The following is a 19,602-nucleotide window of genomic DNA, read 5'->3' on the forward strand; positions in this document are numbered from 1 at the left end:
ATGCTGAGGAACTGAATCTTAACAAATTAGCTCCAGATATGACCATATTAGAGAGAGCTGGAGACAGCCTTACAAAACTGGCTTTTTAACTGAAGAAATGCCCTCAAGAAGACTCATTCCAGCTAATGAAGGTATTATACAAACAGTTAAAAGACAGTTGCTGGAGGCTGGTAATAAGCTCAAATATCAGCAGTTAGTAATTATGAAGGTTTCCTATCTCATTTCAGAATAAATATCCTGTTATAGTTGTGATAGACCTGCAGAACGGAGACCTTCCTGTCACTATGTTCAGGCTATTTTGTGGAGAGAATGCGTGATGTCTTCCACTATATCTCCAGCTCTGTTTTAAGGTCAGACAAAGACTAAAGCTGCCAATCAATAATCTGAGCAGAAACAGTAAATCAAATTAATCAGATTGATAATTATTAAAGTGGTTTTGCAACAGCAGAAGGAGTTGCCAGAAGGTAGATGCATGACTGACCCACCCTGAAAGACGAAGTTACCAACACCACTTCTTTCATTCAGGAAGAGGCAAAAAATTTTTGACCTCACCCAGCAGTTTGGAAATTATGCATGGTCATTACTATTATGATTCACACTGAATTAAACTAAATAAAATTTTGTTAAATTCTTTCACCTAAATATGAGACCAGTGAACAAATAGGTAATTTTTGTGTTTTTATTATTAGCTTTTGTTATTACACGAGCAGCTAGCATTTATTATTAATTGATACCATAATTAAAGCCATACTAGTCATTTCCATTAGCTTACTCAAACTTCTCCAGAGCTGTCCGTCTGGTTTTAATCAAAACCAAATGGTAATCCAAGTTCTCAGTCTGGAACGGCTAAGAGGAAGTCATTCAGAGGAGGCAGAAGAAAGCAGAAAAGATAAACAGATGATATTCACTAAATTTGTGCAGAGCAGAGGATGTAGATGCTGTGGGTTACTCTGAAGACGTGATTCAGGCACTCTGTCAAATTGGAACGAAGTAGTTACAAGTGTTTTATGTCAGCAAAATACTAATATGATCAAGATGGAGTCTGTCCTTTTGCTTTCGCAGAGCTGGATTTGTGTGACTCTGGAGGATTCTCAGAAGAGGTAAAGCAACATATACCATTGCCTGCTATATGACTGCATTTAAACCATAACATTCATTTTCTCAGATCCAGATAATTCTCTTGAGTACGAATGCAATTTTATTAGTATATGCGTGTGCATGGTATCCATCGAACTGTGTGTACGTGCTGATCAGAATAGTACAAGAGCCTTTGTAAGCTAAGTTTAAATTGTATTTTTCTCTTCCTTTTTCCTACTACCTGGTACCAAGATGAGACATTTTGGAGACATCCCCCCTTTGTTCGAGTTAAGTGTCATCTTTGCATGAACCCTGGAGATGTGCAAAATGTATGTATATTTTTAAAGAAAAGAAAACATCGGGGAGAGGTTCAAAACATGTTTGCATTATGTAACTGTAGCAGAGACCTTCCAGTTTGACAGAAATACCTCAGCAGTGTGTTAAGCTGAACATCTTGAAATTTTCAGTCTGGGCGTCTTTTTCCCTTTCCCCCTCTCTGCACGCTCGCTCCCTTTCTCTCTGCCTCGCGCACGCACACACACGCTCTCCCTCTCTGTCTCTCTCTCTCCCTCTCTCAAAGGCAGGAAATACTTTTCAGGCAATCTGGGCCTGGTTGTTGAGGCCCCTTTCACAAAACATCAGTCTGAATTTAGTAGACAGAAGTCACTGGGAAAAGCTTGACAGGCTCGTGCTTAGCTAAGGCTCCCTCCAGCTGCAGAGGGTGTTTTTGTTAGAATCACACATTGAGGAAAACTGCTTAGAATAGAGCAAGGATCTCAGAAGTGAAATCTGAACTTTTATGCTAGCAGGAGCTAACTGGGACTGGGTTCTTTTGTTTGTTGTTTTTTTATTATTATTATTATCCCTTTTTTTAAAGGACTTTTTTATTCCTTTCTTTCTTTTTTTTTCTTTTTCTTTTTTTTTAACCAAAGATTTTAAGAAGGTCATGTCCAAGTTTGACAGACATTCTCTTCATTTACGTAAAGCTGTCTCAGAATCTTCCTATACTTTAAAATAAAACAAAATACTTTTTCTTTTCTTTTTTTTTTAAGTGAAAGAAAAGAAAAAACAGGAAAGAAACAAGCAGCATCCAGCACTACTGGGACTTTCAGCATTCAGGATTCCAGCACTAAAACTGGAGGTAAATAAATAAGTATCATTGAAAATGTAAATTTAATTGTATGCTGCTAATCCTGTTAATCAAAATGTGCCAGAGCTATAACAAAATCTTCTTGTTCATTTTGCTTAATCTTTTAAAAATATGCTTGATATGCTGAACTTTGTTTATTTGCATTCATATATAAATAGAACTGCATGGTCTTGCCTGCATGTTTTTAATAGGCATGAAATAAGAAATCTAGAAGTGTGAATGATATCCTTTTTCACCTCATTTGCCAACAGAGAGGGCATTTAGGGCTATGTTGTTTTCTCTTTCCCCACCTTCTCCTTCCTTCTCTTCCCTTCCCCTCCGGCAGTAATGACGATGAGAAGAGATTTAGGTAGATATATCAGTTATACTTCTGATGGTCTTGTTTAGCTTTTACTTAGTCCTAAATGAAGTTTGCAGTATAACTGACAATACACTCCTAAATGTGTACACTCTAAATATGCAATTTCGAGGTATCCTTCTCCTTGTTAGCTAAAGCAGGTTATTTTTAGTAACCTTTAATTAGATATGCAGTTTGGGGTGTACTGTGCTAGCTTTTAGAAGGAAAGCAGGATTCAGCGAATGTCAGCTGGCTAAATAACTTTGGTGAAGATGTGTGAGTTCTTTTTTTCAAGCTAGTTAAGGTTTAACTATTAAAAGTAAAAAAAATCCACTGCTTAAGTGCTTAGGAGGAAACTCAAGATATCATTTTTGACTGTGTGAACAGAGCTGCAGCTATTAAAGTGGTGATTTAAGCATTTTTCACATCTATATATATGGTTTTTAATGTAGTATCCTTTGTCATCCTGGATATCTTAAAGGACAGCTGTTATTTTAAGTAATGTAAGAAATTCTTTCTTGCATCATTAAGACTTCATATATTTATTGGCTTGTTCGGTAACAGGAGTCATCTGTTCACATACACTGAAGAGAATTTTATGAAGTTTTTTATTTGTATTTTTACTAAATACTGTTTTGATATAATTGGTGACTAATGAAATGATTTTGTGGCTTGAAGGGAAGAGAAGGAGAAGTAAGAACTCTGGAATGGTGTCCAGTATCTTCTCTGTTATACTAGACTGAGAAGTGAGCTTTACTGCCCAACCCATTTTGTAGAAGAATGTTCTCCATGCTGTTCAAAGCTCTGGGCCATAAAGAGCATGGATCTGCAGGGGGAAGGAAACATCTGGTAGGCAGCAAGTTACTCCTGGATATACCCTAGGGTGAACGTCAGAGTAGTAGTCACAACTTCCGTAGTTCTTAGTCCTGAGCTGGGAGAGCTGTGGTAGGTCCATGGTGAGATAAAGTTCAGAAAAGAATCTGACCAACTGAGTCTATGTGTCACTCCCATGAAATTCATCTGGAACTTTGATTTGCCAAGGGATTTAATATATGTGCCTTTCAGTCCACTCTGTTACCATACTTGCCCCTGCAGTTGTGCATGTAGGTACTCAGTCAGGACTGTGTTTAAACGGAAGAGAAAATATAAAATGATTAAAACAACTATTCTACATCAAGGGGCATCTTCTGTAGCATCTTCTTCTGTCTTTTAAAGGATATAAAGAGTGACCTCACTTGACCTCACTTGCAAATAAAAGTACCTGAGACAGTTGAGCTATAGGGTAGACAATGGGATAAACTCCAGAAAATACTTTCTCATTTAACTCTGAAGTTTCTCACAGGCCTTAGGAAAATATAACACACATAAGTGCCCTACACTCTCATTTAGAATGTTTATTGAATAGTTCTGAAGACAAATCCCTGTTGCTATTCAGGTCCTTAATCTAAGTTTTGTGTTATACTATACTGTTTTCTTAGGTATTGTTATTAAACAAACAAACACCCGCAAAAGGAGCAGTGAAAAGATAAAATACAATCTAACACTGAGCATCTGTAGCTTTTGACCTGTTCTGTTCACTCCAAAATGCTAATATCGTTTAATTTGAAACACACATAAAGCCAATACATGAGATGATTACTTTGAACAATAAAGCAAATTAATTAATATCTCCAGCCTTGAGCAAAACTAACGCAAGGGATCAAGTTCTTATAATAGAAGAGATTCAAAAAGCTCTCCTTTGGCATGAATTTATATCCTTGCAAACTCTTTTGTATCTTGTATCTGTTGACTTCAATGTTAAATTCTATAATCAGGACACCTAAACAAAGTAAATTGGAATATTTGGGCCTAATTCATGAAGATCTTTGTGATACAAAGCAAAATTTAATTCCTTGGAAAAGAAAGTGAAAAACAAAAATAACTGTTTGGGTAGGCAATTTTTGAGTAGGCAAGTCTTACAGTAATTCTAGTGAACTGCTGAAGTTATATTATGTTTTGCTTTAATGTGGTGGAAAAATAGAAGGATGTCCATTTTGTCCTTTTTATAAATCTCAAAATTTTATTCTTTTTATTTTCTTAATTGTCTGAAATTGTATGCTGAATTTTATAATATATTTTTCTGTTGTTCTTAAAATGAATTTTGTTGCTGAAAATTACCAACTTTGATGCTAAGCTTCCCTGAGGAGGGCTGTAGCAGAAGCAGGAAGAGAACTTATGAACAATTTTATCAATTTTTTTTTAATAAAAAGGATTTATATACTTCTGAACATTCTTTTTTTTCTTGTAGCCATATGTTTCCATTTTCTGTTTGGATTAAAAATAAATCTTAAAATATATATATATTTTTAATCTTGGTGTCCTATTCCTTTTACAAATGGAAAAGAGAGGAAAAAAAGAATTAAAAAAAAAGAACAATTGAAATAGCATACCCAGAAGAGCCAGACCCTGATCTCCTTCCTAAAATCAGGAGATTGGATGTAGATTCTGGAGGTCTCTGATTCTACTCTTCACTCAAATCAGGGTCAGCTAGAACAGGCGGCTCAGGGCTTTGTCTACTTGAGTTCTGAATATCTCCAAACATGCTTATCAGTTTCAGTATTTAGTAAGGATTTTAAACTTGGCTATCTACACAGGTGTACACTTTTTTTTTTTTTTATGTTTATGTGTGTACAGGTAAACATGCATACCTGTATATATACCTGTATGTACAAAAGTATTCCCCAAACCAAATGCATAAAGCATTTTTACATGCAAACCCTATGTAAATAAGACTGTGACCTGATGTTTTAAAGTAATTAACTCTACTGAATTTAAATACTTCATTGGGCTCTTGGCTGCATTTCAAGATGTTTTTCTGTTTCTTCATTCCCCACTGGCATTTGCTGATGTTTCTAGATTTAAGTGCAGTCTTTTGGTAGAGAATTTCCATTGTTATCATAATTACTTGTTTCTGTTGAATGAGGAAAATCTCTTAAGTCGAAATTACAAATGCCTGGACTTTTATCTCTGACGTATTGTGCATTATCACTGAACACAGAGGTTTGCCCTGTGCTCTATATATCTGCATGAAGACTTATTTAACTCACACAATGTAATCTTCTAGTCTTCACTTTCCTCTGGGCTCTCCTTTTTTTCATTCTGATTTGTGATATTTTCTGTTTGGTATTTTTTTATATCTTGTCTCAAATTCCAGTAGGCTTAGATTAAAATGCCTTTGAAGAGGCACTTTCAGGAAAATTCTGTTACCTCTGAATCCTAAGTTCTTCTCCTTCCCTCTAGCTTTCTATCAGTTCTAGGCTTTCCAGGGTAGTTCTATGCCATATTACTAAGAATTCTGTAGTCTGATTCACTTTACCTCATCTGTGACAAATGTTCCTTATGCATAAATCTTCCAAGTTGAATGTAGCTATATTTATGGAAAGTTTCCACTGTAATCCAAAGTTTTATTTTGTGTAAGGGAGATTCAAAATTATAATGTAATTATACCAGGAGATGAGAGAGATCTAGAGTAGAAGAGAAGATTATTAAAAAATATTTTTCTGCTTAAAGAACTAAATAAAAATGGAAGAGGCGAGAAAAACCAGCAATATACTCCCCTATTCTAACTACTTTCATATTTTTAGTAAAGCTGCATAACTGCAGTGTAATAAACATAAAACAACCTCAAGTTTGTATTACAGTCTTTAATAGGAACACGTAAAGCTACTTTCTTGCATTTTCTCTTGCAAGACACAAATGTGTAACAGGCATAGGACGAATTACTTTGGATTCACTGGTTCAGTCCACAGCAGTGAACTCCCCACTTCTGATCAGTCCTGAGAGGCCCAAGATTCAACACACTGAAAGTTGTAGTGTTGGATTAAACACCTGTCTGTTGGAGATGTCAGTGCTTTCGTGGCAACTCGCAAACTCAGAATCAGCATCAACTCCATTGTAAATATAAGTAAAGATTTTAAAAAGATTTTTCATGTTGTACAAACTGGTCAGTGGTAAAGAAATTAGATCCAAGTAGTTTTCAGACTGAGGGAGGGTAATGTGTTTTATTTTTTATATTTTATAGTTGGAGTTATTTTTTCCTATCTGCATTCAGTAGTTTGCAGAGTTGAATGAGTATTCCCAAGCAGGCTACAGATACTGAATAGGAGAAAAGCATCACATAACTGAGAAATCACTGATGAGTCTGGAATTCAGGCCACTCTGTAAAATGATTTTCAGTGTCTTATGTGTGAAGTATACATATAATAGCATCAAAATTACTTTTTAGTCCTGTGCTCACCAGCAATGAATACATGCTTGTGGTTTACTCAGTAAGGGCAATAGTTACCAGCAGTCATTGCCCATAGTGCCTTGGGCTTCACAGTTCTTGTCTATAACAAGCTCCAGCAACTCATCTTTAAATGGAAACACACTATTAGAACTTTAAATATAAAAGGCAGTAGGAAAACAATTTGGTTAGTTTATATTGTTTTCCAAAGAACTTCCTGTAGCTAGAAAATTAGTATTTTACTAGAGTTGGCTAGAAAATGGCATTTCTTCCACCATGAGAAATTTAGGGGGAAAAAAAAAAAAGAGAGAGAGAGAGATTTGAGAAAAAGTTAGTCTACTTTAGGACTAATAGTAATAGTCACAGTCTTCTGGTTTGACATGTCCTATGGGACAGCCTTTTTTACTTTTGTGTCTGCTTGTCGAGTTGCTCCCAGTCAAGGAGAAGAGGAAGGAAAGTGTACGGAATCTGCCAATTAAGTTGTTTTTTCTGTTCTGCAGAAGTGGAAAGCAGAAAGAGTTTGGGGGCAGGATTGGTGAGACAGACACCAAAGCACAAAAATAAAATTCCCTTCTAAGAGGTCTTATTCTTGAAAAAGGAATTTTTGTGTTAAGGCCTCCGATTTCTCTATCAGGTGGTTATATACTTGATGGCTGTTGTCATTCTGAAATGATGCTGTGGTGAAGGTGGTGGAGAACATTCCATTATCATATCAGCTAATAAGAATTTAATGTGTGTCATTAATATAATAAAATATCATTAAGGATTACATTAAAGAAGAATAATTACACCATGATATTTTTAAAAATATTATTTCTGTTTCTTTAACTGTTCATCAGTGTCAAATAGTACAAAAATACAAAGTTGGATATGCTTATTGTTATTTAAATTGGTTTTGATTTGATAATTAAATGGGGTGTAAATAACATAGATCTTAAGTAAGCTGGATAATTGTGGATCAGTTTGGATCCTGTCATTTCCCCTTTCTCATCCTTGAGGAAGAGGATCAGCTGATTTGAGGCTAAATGTTGGAAATAAAATATAAATGTAACCAGGCTAAAGCTCAGTGTAATCACATGCTGGCTACAAGTAAAAGCCCTTCTTTGTAATGATGATGAGCACTTTTTAGAAGAGCAATAGAAAGTAAAAATAGCTAATGCTGTTTTACATTTTCTAACAACAAATTAAGGCACATTGGTCAGTCTTGGGTTCAGATCTTATGAATCAATAATATTTGCACTAAACAAGCAAGACTTTTGAAGTGTCTGAATGAGCAACTTGTCAATCTAATGTTATAGTTTGAGGCATCTAATGTATTGAGTTCTTACTACACTGCTGGACAATACAACAGTTTCTGTAATATGCAAAATATCATTTACATAAAGGATTTAAATAGCCTTAAATATAACCTCCTACTGTGCTGTGTACTTTCTAATTTTGACTGAGCTTGAAATTTGGTTCTAGGTTACCAACCACAGTCATATTTACTTCTGTTATTCTGACTACTAACAGATAACACGGAGACTATTATTATACATTTATAGTTGGAGTTATTTTTTCCTATCTGCATTCAGTTGTATTTACTGACAGGGAAGTTTACATACAATTTTATCTCCTAGATGGTCGCTGCAATCGGGTCTCTCTGTAATTTTTCAGTTAGATTTCCAAATAAACGCTAAATTAACTAACTGTCATAACTTTTCTGCTTCTCAATAAAATAAATAGCAAATATTCTAATAGCAATCTTTGTAAATCTATTAATAATTTCCCTCCTTATTTAAAACAAAACAAACAAAGCTCATCTATTTATTCTCACTTTTGGATCTCTGTGGGTTTTGGTTGTTTTTTTTTCTTTTCCTTTTTCATTCTTCATTAGATTTTCAGCCAATTTACTATACTTTACAAAGAATAGAAGGACTTATAAATATATAGGTCAGGACCAAATGGATTTGAATGGATTTTGAAAGGAGGTTTAGGCATACCCTACCATTGTTCCCGGCAGCCCAAGGCTGAAAATCCTCCTGTTCTTCCAATTTTCTTATTTTGAGGAGATAACCCCAGGAGTTTAGTGAGGAGATGAAGATTTCTGGGCCCAACATGCCTCTGCTTCCCCTTCCTCTCCAAGATCATCAACAAAAAAAGAGTGGAACAAGAGTGCCCCAGAAAGGCTGTACTTCTCAGACCTGAGCCCCAGTCATGATCCCTTCCAATTCAGTGCATCTCCTTTCTCACATAAAACACATATCTGGTTCCAAACTCATTGGCCTTTAGCTTGGAAGGATCAATTTCTCACTTTAACTCCTTGAGACTTTCAGGCATCATTTCTGTCCCCCTACATTTCCTATGTACCTAGTGAGCAACTATCAAAGTTACAAATTCCACAATTTCTCATTTGAGTTGTTACTCAATCCAACCATTTCATTCCTGATCACTTTGATTTCTTGTTCTGAAAAATGTTCTCACTGATGTTCCAACCCGAGTCTTGTTATCTTTTGATCTTAAGGTTGTGATCTGTTTTCACCTTTTTTTTAAATGATCTTAAGGTGGCCAGAAGTTGGTGGTGCATTGGAACAGCCTACTTCTAAAACACTATATTATAAAGTATGACCTGGTAGGAATAATCATGTCTAGCACTTGGATCATATGTCTGTAACAAGTATCAATACTAAAATCACACTGACCAAGCGTCTTTTCACTGCATATTAAAAACACAATGCAATATAGTTCCAGTATTAGTGTTTGAGATTGGTTTTTTGTTTTGTTTTGTTTTGTTTTGAATATTACTCATGGTTCTCTTCAAGCATTTTGTGAGAAACTGGGGAACAAAAATTCTCTCTATTTTAGAAATATTTATTTAGGCTATGGATTGAGTATTACTTCCTTAGCACCTTTCACTAGTACACAAAAGCTACTTCTATTACTGTCCACTAATTCATGGATGAAAATGCCACTATATGATTATCTTTTACATTTAAAAGAAATTAGGGAAAGCACATCATGTACTCAGTCCTGCAGCAAAAATTCCTTATGTTTCTGCTCCTAAACATCAGGGTTTAGAATGATCCATACAAATGTACTGTAAAAAACCTGTTTATATAAAAACTGCAGACAAGGTGAGCCCCCACTTCTGTTAAATCCAAAGAGTGGCTTGTGTCCAGGAAATAAGAGAAGGAAGGACTGCAAATTCTAAAACAGGCAATTTAAAATAACTATGCAAAGACCTAGAGGCTTATGTTTTATCTCAAATTATTTGTAAACAAAATTCTGTCTCAGAGCTTGGTATGGAATTACTGAAAGAGCTGAATGTAAGCCAGAACAGGAAGATGTGAGATGAGTTTATAGGAAACAGATCCCATTCTCTCAGACTTCCTTAAACAAAGCTTGCTGACTAGGGTCAGAGACCAACAAAGATAAAATAGTGATAACAAATATTTCTGCTTGATCTTAGTTGCTTACGTATGCCTACTACGTAAAAAATTTAATGAAACATTCTTTCATCTCAGCGTAACTTTATAAGCGAATATGCTTTCGCCTTATTCTTTTCCAAATAGGATTTGCATCCCATGCAAAGTATTAGCAAAAACTGAATTTCACTTGGGATGGTAAGGATTGTACTGCTGGGGATGCTGCTGAGGTGCTCTGTGCATGGCCATGCTCACTGTGCTTGCTCTCGCTGTATCACTCCCTATGTCCTGTGGTTCTATTGGTTGCACTGCCCCATCTTGTGGGGTGGCTGCAGCTGCTGGATTCCACACTTCTCCTCTCATCTCTTTGTCCACCATGGAAAAAACAGAGTGTGCTCCACACCAGTGTGGACCAGAGCCGTGTTTTTTGTGCCCCACTCTTGAAACCAGGAAGTTTCAGTGTTCCATTGTGGTCCCAAGAAGGGGAGCTTCGTCTCTGACAGGTCTTGGTGCACTCAGATACAGCCTTTTGGAGAAAGTTTACTTCCTTCCCTTCTCATTTTCACTCCAGCTCCAACTTCAAGGTCTTGCTGCTGCTGATGCAGGCTATCAAGTCTGGGGTTTTGTGTCTGTTTCTTTAAAAATGCTTCTTGTAGGCTTCCTTGGGAAGGGAAAGGAAAAGGCATTTTAGAAAATGATCAACATACCTGAATGTAACTGGTATTTCATGGGATAAAGAGAGGATACTTCTCTGTCTGAATTTTGAAAGCCTCCTTGAAACTCTTTAATTTGAGCTACTGAGGAAAAATCAAAGGAATCCTCCTTTAAGGAAAGTGTTAGACAATCTAATTATAGGATAGCCAGCCAGTTCATCTCATACAGGTTTTCTGTTGCAAAGTAACTATTTCTTCCATGAGAGTTTATGCAAAACTTCCAAACATAAGCAAGCATAAAGGCTCGTCTTATTTTTCATTTCCATTGTAGCTCACAGTGAACAGAGATCAGCAGTAATTTATTAGAAAATCTGTCAAAACTAGCATCTTGTTTTCTAAGCGCTGCAAACCGTCTCAAAGGGTTCTCAAGGGAGATTCTGCTTCAGTGTCACCGCCCCCTGCCATTTTCTTTGGTCAAGCATTGCCTACTGCATCGATATTATGAATCTTCTTTAAATCATACCACAGAACAAGAAACTTTGTCCAGGAGAAGTCTTTATCTTTTATATTTTATTTCAAACTTTATTTTTCAGGAAGTTAATAGTCCTGAGCAGTATAAAACTTAGTGGAACAGAAAAATAAAAGCCAAACATGAGCATGAATTATTGCAGCAGCTGTATCCCAATGGTATGCTTTAACCAGAAGAAAAGGTATTTTCACTCTATAAAACATTTCAAGAAAGACTTTAAGTTTTATAAATACTCAAGTAAATACTTATAAAAGCGTACATAAATACTTATTAGAAAATGAGTACTTTTTAATTAAAATTTGGAAACTGGAATTACAGTGAAAAAGCTGGCATCTTTTAGTGGTCAGAACAACAGTTCTATTGAAAATTTTCAAGTTTTCAAAATCCTTCATGACAAACAGGCATTGAGTGTATACTTAAAAATCTATGAAATTAAAATGAACAAAATCAGTCTTTTCAGAATTGTTTTCCTACTGATGTTTCTTTTATTCTTTTGGTCTGTTTGAAAACTTAGTAACACTGACTCTTGCTAGCAAAAGAAAATCTAAATTCACTGCCACTTGTCATTCTCTAGCCATAGAGCTAGTCAGTGACTGAAAATTAGTTAAACTTAAGTCTGTTTAAAGAAATTAAGTTTGAATTAGACTGCTAGCCTTCCTCTGCTTGACTTAGAAAAAAACTGATTTAAAGTTATCTAGTGGTATGATAATGAATGGGAGAAAGGGGTTGTGTCTTCCCTTGGTGGAGTATAAATGGACTTGAGAGCAGCATTTCTCAGATGACAGAAGATGCTGCACATCAAGAAAAAGGGAGGCAGCATTAGCAGAAAAAAAAGTAGCAGCACACTTTTATCTCTGGAGGAGAGAGGAACATGGTTATGGATCCTATTCAGAGGTTTGGAGTGAGGGATTTTCCCAAGCACAGCAGATGTGAGTACAAAGTAAAGAGGTGACCCTGCACGTGGAGGTGGAAAAGAGGAAAGCTGCTTGTTGGCCTATGACTATCATGTAGTTATAGCAGGGAAAGAATTTCTGAGCTGAAATGTAGCAGATAATGCAGCCCTTGGGGAGAGGAAGAGGAAGGAAAGTGAGTTTTTATCAGACTGGTTGATGGAAGATATCACATGCCAGAGAGGACTTCAGGGAACTGGGACTGCCCAGATAGCAAGCATCTGTAAGGTAAATATTTCATACTCAGTCCTACTGAAAGCTTGTATTTTAGAAAACAATGAAGACTCCATTGTCGTGTATTTTTTTGTCTTGTATTTCAAGCAAAGTATTTGGTATTCACCTGTTTAATCTTTTTTTTTTTTTTTCCTGCAGTCTACTAAGCAGTAGTATCACCAAAACTAGTGGTAGTGCCAGTAAAACAGAAGGGTTCCTCAAGTAAAATTTATTTGTTTTTCATCCCCCATGAAATATACCTCTCCACATCCAAAAAATGAAAAACAGTAAGGGATCTGTTCTCCCCTTTCGGCACACGTGTAACTCCATTTAAATGCAGCAAGATTAACATGCACCCTTTAACTCCTTGAATGCTTGCATGCTGCACACCACCAGCAGCCTAGGGCTGAGATAAAGGGATGCATGAATTCCATTTGGAAGCTACATTTTTTTAGCTTTTCACTTGGCTCTTTTTTCTTTCTTTTTTTCTTTTTTTTCTTCTATTATTTTTTTGAATTCTCATGTATGGCTGCAGCAACCATTTTTTACTTTTTGTAAAGGAGATAGAGCTTATACGGAGTTTTCTAAGAGGGGGACAGAAAGAAGATAGAGGGTAATGTATTGCACTCTGCTGCAACTTCTAGCAGTAATTCAGGACAGCAGAAACAAAAGAGCCCCTCTTAGTAAAGCTTCCCCTATTCAGAAGTCAAAATATAATGTTGTGGTGTTGTAATACGAATTCATTTTTTTACAAAGTACTTTAGGATCTAAAAGATGCAAGAGACAGTAATAGCATTGTCTTTATTGATTTCCATCCCATTGTAATTTTGAGGTGTGCACACTTAGGAATAGTAGAAATATATGGATCTGAAATGAAGCCAGTAAAATAGTGCAAATGCACTGGACATTTATGCAGTAATTTGACTTTACACTTTAACAATTAAGCTTGCTCTCATATTCAGCCAGGAAAGAAAAGAGAAACTTAAAGCTGAATTAAATTCTTACTACCAAATTTTGCCTCTGAAAGCAGATCATTTTTTTTGGCCTGGCTGCATGTCTTATTTTCCATTTTCCTCTGCCTCCCACACGCTAATGACTTGTGCATGAAATTCTTTTACCCTATGAACATATTTTCTTTTGAAGCACAGTCTCCATGGAGGTGGAAAATGTGAACGTGAAACGAAGCTTGCCATCAACTAAAAAGGTTAAAGAACTAGGAGCATGTACAACTCTATCCTAATAGTCACTTTATCAAGACATTTTTTACTGAGGTTTGGTTGCATGGCATAGTTCTGCATTTCCTTGAAGATGAATACTTTTTTTTTATTTTACCTTTGGTCATGTGATTTGCCAAGGCAGTTCTGTGCCCTTGTGAATTTGTGTTTTTGGACTGAAGTAACCCAGAAGAAACTTAGTGCTTAATCTTCATTATTGCTGAAATCAATAAGTAGATCCATCCTAAGCGCTGACGGTTCTTATGTATAGAGTGAAAATTGAAGCACCTGCTCCTTCAACCTCTGATGTTTTTCGGGCCAAAAGTTCTGTTTTGGTATTTGATGAAGAACCTGTTGATTTTCTTTTATAATGAGTAAATCTTTATGAGATATTTTCTTTGTGCTGATTCCATACAAGCAATGTAGCGAGATTAATGTATCTCAAATCTTGTCATGCAGAAGGCCTGATTACAACTGCCAGTGAAAGATACCTGTATGGATAGGTAGAGGTGACAGTAGGATGGGGCAGATCCTGACAATTCAGATGACACATGCAGTTATTGCTGACAAGTTAACCTTCTGTAGAGCCCTAAGCAAAGGCTTTGTCCCTTCTTTATGTTACTAGATCTTGACTATATTCACCAGTCTCGGGGTGTGATTTTTTTGTTTGTTTCTTTGCTTGTTTGCTTGCTTTGGTTTTGGGTTTCAAGTTTTATGATATTTTTGTAAGAAATACACCAAAAACTTAAATTAATTTTTGTACTACTGTATTTTTTTATACCACACATAATGACTGATTCTCCCTGCATTTTCATATGATGCTTATAACTATAGCTAATAGTCCTAATGAGAAGAAAGCAATCAGAGAAATAAGAGCCACTGAATGGCAAAAAGTCTTGACCAAATCTACTTGTAAGAGAATGGTTTATAACTTTGGCAAGATTCAGAATAACCCTCAAGTTCTGCTTTACTTCTTTGAGAAATTGCCAAAGTGCTGTGCTTAGGGGTATCTCTGGATGAAGAAGAAATACAAAATAACTGAGTGTGCAAGGAAGTCATAAGACATAATGGAATTTATATCCACTGAAATAAATATCTTATGACAGACACAATGAAGAGAGACATTGTCAAATTTTGGCTCTTGAGCTACTTGCCTATCCATGTGGTTGTTTATAACACTTTTGTTTACATGATAATGGAGAGTAATTAGAAAAAAACTTCTACTGAATTATGAAAACTGTCAAGTTTTGTATGAAAACTATTAAAACTTTAGACAGAACAGTCTTCTGAATTCCTGTCCTTCTGGTCCCACGTCCTTATCTTGCTTTTACACTTTTGTTTAAACTGTTTCTTCTTTTCTCTCTCTTTTTTTTAATATTTGGAGTTGATTCAATAACCTTGGTGTTTTTGTTGTTGTTGTTGTTGTTGTTTGTTTGTTTGTTTGTTTTGGGTTTTTTTGGTTATTGTTTTATTTTTGCAGATGTTAAAATGATGAAGCACTCTCTCCCTCTGGAGCAGCGCACAGCAGCCATGACACCTCTGCTCCACTGTGGAAGGTATGCTGCAGCCTGCTGCTGAACTGTTATGACATGTCTCTAGCAATCAGAAAGAAAAGCTGGGAAGAGCATGTAACCCAGTGGATGGGATTGGCTTTGGAGTCTGTGGAGTATAATACAGCATGTCGTCATGGACTTGTAGCTGATAACTTGCAGATAAGTATGGAAAAAGATGAAATTTTGAGTGTGGACCGGAAAGAAAAATGTACTTCATTTCCAGAGTGTCATGGCGGAGAGCCAGCTGGCTTCCCTGCAAAGCAGCTTGGAAATATGTCAAAGGAACTGGATGAAAATGAAAACCATGAAGAAGAACATTTTCTGGAGGCCAGCACAGAAACTCTAGTCCATGTGTCTGATGATGATGATGATAATGATGATGACTATCCTGCACTCAACCTGGATGGTGTTAATCACCACATCACTGCTGTTGGAAGGGAACTAAAAGATGAAGAAGAGAGTTTAAATGGAGCGGGCTCCTTAAGACGGGTTGTACAAAAAACAGAAGGTAATGAGGAAGCTGAAATATCTGGCATAATTGGAGATGGTGACATAGTTCCTAAAGAGAAGATGGAAGGAGATATTTGTGGCAGTATTGGCCAAAGCCTGGAGCTTTGTAGTTATGAAGCCTTAAATGAAGTAGTGCAAGTAGAGAAAGAAAATCTTTTTAATTCTCCAAATGTGAAAGAAATTATCATGCCTGGGAAACAGCTGCTTCATACTGCTGTAATTGCACAACAGCGCAGGAAATCTGATGCTTTTAAAGACAGCCTTGGAAAGTCTGAATGTAATGTGGTACAGAGTGGGATTTCTTCTGATACATGCCCCAGCAGTGATAGACAGCCACGCTCAGCGGTGGAACCCAGCGAGTGCCTTATGCAATCTTTTCCTTGCTCTCATGTTCCGGCAGTGGAAAATTGTCTGGATGAAAGTGGTTTCACTGAACCTCAAGTGGCCCCTGAAAACAAATGCCTTTCAAATGTCAGTTCAGCAGAAGACACTCAGTGTTTACATTTAAGGATTGATTTGACCACACAAGAATATTCAGACAGTCAAGTGAAACTGCGCAAAAAAAAGGTAGGATGCTCATAAAGTCCAAAGATTCTTTCTAATGTTTTCTCTCAATTTCTTACAAAGGTGATTCTGTGTCATATTGTTTGGAGATGTTTTTTTTCCAGCCTTTTTCATTATCTTAGCTTTTTCTTCAAATAGTGAGAAAAATGTGACTATACAACAATTTGGTTTCAAGAACTCTTTTTAATGTTAAAAAATGGCTGAGCTGTGAATTTGAAATGCACTTTGTATCCACTTTATTATATATATGTGGTTTGGTATGTTTTATGTGTGTTGATCACGGCTAAATGAATAAGCACCTTCAATGGATTTGTTTTTTCGTTGTTTTTTTTTTTTCCTGCTCCTATCAGGTGTAATTAGTTGTATTACAAAAGAAATTGTGTCCAGTGGCATGGAAGTCTTGTTTTAAAAAAGGGGGTGGAGGTACAGTGGAAAAGTGGAACTAAACTTTAAAAGGAAGAAAAGAAATGGGGGGAAAAAGAAAAAGGAAAAAAAAATTGAAATTCTTTGGTTTTCAGCTAAGTCCTGTGAGAAAATGTTCTTACAAAAATAAGTACAAAACAATGTTTTGTAATTTTAAAGCAGCCAGAGAGTTTCCCTTTCCACACAAAGTGAAAAGGAACATCATTCTGAAGCTTTCAATGGACGGATTCTCCAGTAATAAAACTTCCAATGGCTTTTGTGGAAGGAGTTTTGCTGGCTGTGGCACTACAGGATTCATCCTGAAATCTGGCCTTCCCAGCTACACTGCAAATTCTTGCTAATAACCAGTGTCTAATTGTTTACTCCTCCCTTCTCTCTCTCTTTTTTTTAATTTGATATCATTCAGCCTTTTTTGACTGTTTTTTCGTAAATCAGGTTTCTATTAATTCTGTTTGTTTTTTGTTTTTTTTTTCATCAGCTGTAGCATCTCAGTAGAACTGCAACTCTTAGAGCACAAACTCACATATCTAAAGTACTGTATGCCAACACAGTATCCTGAGTTGCTGGCCACTGCTCTCCTGTGGCAAAATTAACACTCAAGTTACATGTTTGAAAGCTGAACATTTGCAAAAGATTTCAGAAGCTCAGAATGCCAGTTTTCCTTTAGTAGTTCATGCAATCTGTTAATGCAGTAGCTCTTCAACTGACTCTGCAGCAGCTATGGTTGTTACAATTAAAAACAGGATGAACCACGTAGAAGGACCAGAAATGCTGAGCTTAACTAATGGGTAGATAACAGTTCCAATTTATACCATATTTGATAACTAATTAACTACATAATTATATTATCAACCACTCTTTCTGCATTTATTTTTCTTTTTTACTAAGTGTATTTATTCATATTCAGGCATACTTTTCCTACTGTTAGCAGGTTTCATTTTTATAGTGTAGTTTCAAACTCTTATTTGAAAATATGGGTTTAACTTCTTTTTATTATGTACAGATACATCATGACTCTGTACACAATAACTTCCACTGTATTGTATTTGTAATAGCTTTGAAAATGGTAGTTATTGTGTATCTTAAAATTGAGAATATATTAGTGCTTTGTGTTTGTGCCTTTAAGTATTTATGTAGAACGTAAAGGTTCCAATGAGAATAGCTAAGAAAGTAAATTAACCATAGAAAGAAGCAAAATAAGTTTCTTTGGGGAAGGATGAGAGTTCCATGGATGCAGCAACTGCAACTGCAAAGCTGTGCTCATGGTCAAGGGGGACAGAGCCTAAAGATCTGGAGGATTGGAACACTGTATCTTGGAACACTGTGGTTAAAGAACTCTACCAAAAAGAGGAAAGCTGTGATATGCTGTTGCTTCTGATGTTATTTATCACTAAGTCTGCAGGACACTTCTACAAACAATGTTCCTGCTTGTGTGCTTTATGACTTATAGCTAATCATACGTTATATTACAAAAACGCCTGTCTCTGCTGGTGATGATCTGTAATGAAAAATGTGCCCATGTTTACAAACGCTTCCTGAAAGCCACTTTTGTAACTTTAACAAGACATTAGAAAAACAACTCACTTGAAACTGAAACCATCCATGAAAGTCAAGTATTTGCTTTACAGTGACAGGAAGACTTAAGGAATTGGGAATGATATATAAAACCTTTTCTCTCAAGGTCAGCAGTTCAAACAGTACGGTCAAGGCCTAAAACGTACCATTGTCTGATTAATGCTCAGCATCAATTTTTGTTGCACCTAAATACATATTCATAAGGGTCAGAATACTGGAAGGAGAATATGGAGGTAAATTGCTAGAAATATTTGGGCACTTGCACCTTGAGATGGTGCCTTGCGGGATCACAGAAAAGTGCTGAACATCAGGTATCTCAGTGATAACTAAGATCTTAGGACCTCTGAGTAGAGATCATTCTGCTCTTCCTGGTAACAAATTCTTCTGAAAACCTGTTCCTGGTTAACATATTTTTTTAATTGTGGAAACAGAGCATGACCTCTTCTCTTATCTTTAGATCTGATGCTTTCAGACTAAAGCTGAGGAGAGATAGCACGGATCTGTGGAGCTTGCTTTGCAGATAAATGTCATTTTGAGGGCTTAAGGTCTTAAAGTTTAGTACCTTTGACCAATGCTAGCTCTACTGCTGTAGATTGCTTTAGTCTTGATGGATGTGCTGACACTGCAAAGGCTTTTTGCAAACAGGTCCAGCTGTTACAGCATTCTTTCAAGTTGCCAGCATTCATATGTTTGATGCACAGCACCCTCTTCTCCTTTGCTTTCTGAAGAAGACTTCCTAGGTTTCCAAAGTAGGAAGGGCATGAACATAATTGTGAGAAGATAATTATGTTAGCTCTAAATGAAAGATACTGCAATAATCAAGCTTTCCACCTTCTCTCTTGACTGAAAACAAATTCTGTTTATCCACAATATAAAACCGATGGTAATTAATAGTGCAGAATAGCAAAAGCATAAATGAATTTGTTGAATGCGGATACAGCAGTTAGAATCTACTGTGTGCTATCCTTGGTTAAATACATTTTAGATTTAGAAAAGTTATAATCATAAGTTCTTATTTTCCAAAAAATTGGAATAATCTTTGAAACTAATGACTGCTCTATAATGTTTTTAATTCACAGGAATCCCAATGGCTTGCAGTGTGTTCACACATAGTGCAGTGGAAGCATTAGAGAACAATACTATGTAAAACCAGAAAGCATTATTTATTCTCAAATGAATACTACCA

The 19,602-nt window shown here is 36.1% G+C and overlaps 1 pseudogene; it reads left to right on the top strand.

Moving 5' to 3' along the window:
* Positions 1–833: 833 nt before the first annotated feature.
* Positions 834–16,729, top strand: LOC104910755 (annotated as a pseudogene).
* The last annotated feature ends 2,873 nt before the right edge of the window (positions 16,730–19,602 follow it).

The sequence above is a fragment of the Meleagris gallopavo genome, chromosome 4 (genome assembly GCF_000146605.3).
Source record: "Meleagris gallopavo isolate NT-WF06-2002-E0010 breed Aviagen turkey brand Nicholas breeding stock chromosome 4, Turkey_5.1, whole genome shotgun sequence".
Lineage (NCBI taxonomy): Eukaryota > Metazoa > Chordata > Aves > Galliformes > Phasianidae > Meleagris > Meleagris gallopavo.